General features: G+C 45.2%; 1 pseudogene; it reads left to right on the top strand.

Annotated features, from left to right (window-relative positions):
* The first annotated feature begins 216 nt into the window (after nt 1-216).
* The window catches only part of LOC139389552 (fibroblast growth factor 5-like), a 27832-nt pseudogene continuing 24808 nt past the window's right edge, over nt 217-3240 (top strand).

The raw sequence follows: 3240 nt of genomic DNA, 5'->3' as shown, positions 1-3240 counted from the left end.
CTCTCTCTCCTGTTATGAATTATTGCTGCGCTGCAGATCTATGAAAACATGCCTCCTCGTGCGTAAAATGCCGAGCATGCTGCGTCCTGGCACGGAGGAGTCCTTTGGAAGGAAAATTTGCGCTGTCAGTTTTGTCCTATTTTTGCCTCATAGTTGCTGTTGGCAGCGCAGATCGATATTGAGCAGGGGCTGGTGTTTTTTAGAGAAAAAATACGGATGAGAGAAAGCGTCCCTTCAGAATTCAGTCATGCATTAAGCAGTGACATCATTTTGTTGGATATAAATATCTCGGTGTGTGCCAGGCCAGCGGAGCCACTCCAGCACCCCCAGCAGCACCTACACACACCGACCACCGCGCAGCACGGCTGGGGTAATGCCCACGAGCGTCTTCGGGAACTGGATGTGTTTCTAGTGTGCGCACGGTTCCTCGTGCACTGGCACTACACACAGAGCTTTTCAGTGAGCTCGGGATACACCACAACAACGCAATGATAGAAGAATAAGAAGAAGTGGCCTAGCGGAGCCAGAGGACTGACAGAGTTTCCTTTTTGGAAGAATGAATGTTCCTCCTTCCCTTTTTACCTTTGCTCTGCTGCAGTTGATTAGCGCCGCTGTGGTCGCCGTCTCCACCGCTGTGGTCGCCGTCTCCACCGCCGTGGTCGCTGGATCCCTTGGACACGTTTCCTTGGAAGACCAACTTCTGGAAGCGGGTGCAGTCAGTGGTTCTGGACGCAGGACTTGCAGACTGTACTGTCGGGTTGGCATTGGTTTTCATCTTCAGATACACACCGACGGACGAGTTAACGGCAGTCATGAACCCAATCGGTTAAGTAAGTTATTTAAACCATTTTGCTATAATAGGCCACTGAGTATCAAGTGGTTGAACTAATAATGATTCATAAAGTGTGAATAGAGAGAAGGTAATGCTGTAATGGCAGACTATTGTCGACGTATTGTGTTGCTGTGTTTCCAACGTTAACGTAGGCTACATACACACGAATATGCAGTTTGCCTCTTAACTGTACATTGCTTTTTATTTTCAAAAGGTGTAATAGGCTATTCATATTGCACAAGCTTTCACAGTCTCACTGCGCAGAATCAGACGACCAAACCCATAAACAACTTAAATATATACAACACATTTCAAAGGTTAATTATGGATCATACACTTTTTTTTCTCCTGAAATGACAAAATCAAATCTAACTGCCTCTAGCTCAGGACATGAAGCAAGGATATGTATATTCTGAAACAGCAGGGGTTCAAACTGTAGAACCCAGTTCCTACATTTGAATATAAAAATGTATTTTATCCAACTAAAACCAACTAAAACTATCTCTGGGACCCTCAGGATGACAAATCAGATCCAGATAACTGAATGTAAGTACATTATTTACCTTCAGAGGTGAATGTATCAAACCAGTTGCCGTGAATTAAGTTTATGGTTGTTGTGCACTCTCCTCAAACAATGGCATGGTTTTTTTTCTCCCACTGTAATAGCTACTGTAAATTGGACACTGCAGTTAGATTAACAAGAATTGAAGCTTTCTGCACATATAAAGACATGTCTATGTCCCGGAAATGTGGATGTTTACTTACAACGTCATTCTAGTCACATTAGCGCACGTTAGCAACAACCGCCCCAGTATAGGAACACCGATCCCGTAGAGGTTATTAAGTTTAGGCATGATTCCGAATGGTTAAGTTAAGGGTTAAGGTTTCGGGATACAGTTGAAATCAAAAAAAAAAAAAAAAAAAAATAATAATAATGAGTGCCTAGCTCAGGGATTGAACGCCCGACCCCCGGAGTCAGAGCTTCCGCCATCCCTATCCACAACAAATCAAATCAAATCAAATTGATTTATATAGCCCTTCGTACATCAGCTGATATCTCAAAGTGCTGTACAGAAACCCAGCCTAAAACCCCAAACAGCAAGCAATGCAGGTGTAGAAGCACGGTGGCTAGGAAAAACTCCCTAGAAAGGCCAAAACCTAGGAAGAAACCTAGAGAGGAACCAGGCTATGTAGGGTGGCCAGTCCTCTTCTGGCTGTGCCGGGTGGAGATTATATCAGAACATGGCCAAGATGTTCAAATGTTCATAAATGACCAGCATGGTCAAATAATAATAATCACAGGCAGAACAGTTGAAACTGGAGTAGCAGCACGGCCAGGTGGACTGGGGACAGCAAGGAGTCATCATGTCAGGTAGTCCTGAGGCATGGTCCTAGGGCTCAGGTCCTCCGAGAGAGAGAAAGAAAGAGAGAAGGAGAGAATTAGAGAACGCATACTTAAATTCACACAGGACACCGGATAGGACAGGAGAAGTACTCCAGATATAACAAACTGACCCTAGCCCCCCGACACATAAACTACTGCAGCATAAATACTGGAGGCTGAGACAGGAGGGGTCAGGGGACACTGAGGACACTGAGGACACCCCCGGACACCCCCGGACAGGGCCAAACAGGAAGGATAACAACACCCATCCGAAACCCAAGCCAACTTAGTGGCCGGTTTTGATGTCGTCTCCTGACTTCCTGTTTACCTGGATGGACATCCAATTCACCAGAGGATCTTGAGCGACCTGGCTGTCATATTTTCATGACTTCTACCTTAATAATATGTTGTATTTTACCAAAAATAAGTTTTCAGAATACTAAATCACTCCATAAAGCTACATGTAACCAGGGAAGGGTTGGGTTCATCACAAGTGTTACATAAAATACCTGTTAAATAACACACTATATAGTTTATGAATAGGGATAGGATTTGTGGTTTAGCTACACATGGCAGTCACAGACAACAGATATAGTACCCATGCCATTCCTACACTTATCCTTAGCCTCATGTTACTAACTTACTGGTGGCCCCGAGAAGCTGTTGCCTGGACTGGAGGTCGACCGCCTGGCTGAATGGGCTTGTTTGGGACTGTTTGTGACATTGGCAGGTCTCCCTGTGTGGTTTGTTTGGGACTGTTTGTGACATTGGCAGGTCTCCCTGTGTGGTTGTTTGGGACTGTTTGTGACATTGGCAGGTCTGGCTGTGTGGTTTGTTTCGGACTGTTTGTGACATTGGCAGATCTCCCTGTGTGGTTTGTTTGGGACTGTTTGTGACATTGGCAGGTCTGGCTGTGTGGTTTGTTTGGGACTGTTTGTGACATTGGCAGGTCTCCCTGTGTGGTTTGTTTGGGACTGTTTGTGACATTGGCAGGTCTGGCTGTGTGGTTTGTTTGGGACTGTTT

Source organism: Oncorhynchus clarkii, chromosome 30 (genome assembly GCF_045791955.1).
Source record: "Oncorhynchus clarkii lewisi isolate Uvic-CL-2024 chromosome 30, UVic_Ocla_1.0, whole genome shotgun sequence".
Lineage (NCBI taxonomy): Eukaryota > Metazoa > Chordata > Actinopteri > Salmoniformes > Salmonidae > Oncorhynchus > Oncorhynchus clarkii.
The sequence above is the reverse complement of the archived record's forward strand: the minus strand, read 5'-3'. Positions and strand labels throughout refer to the sequence as shown.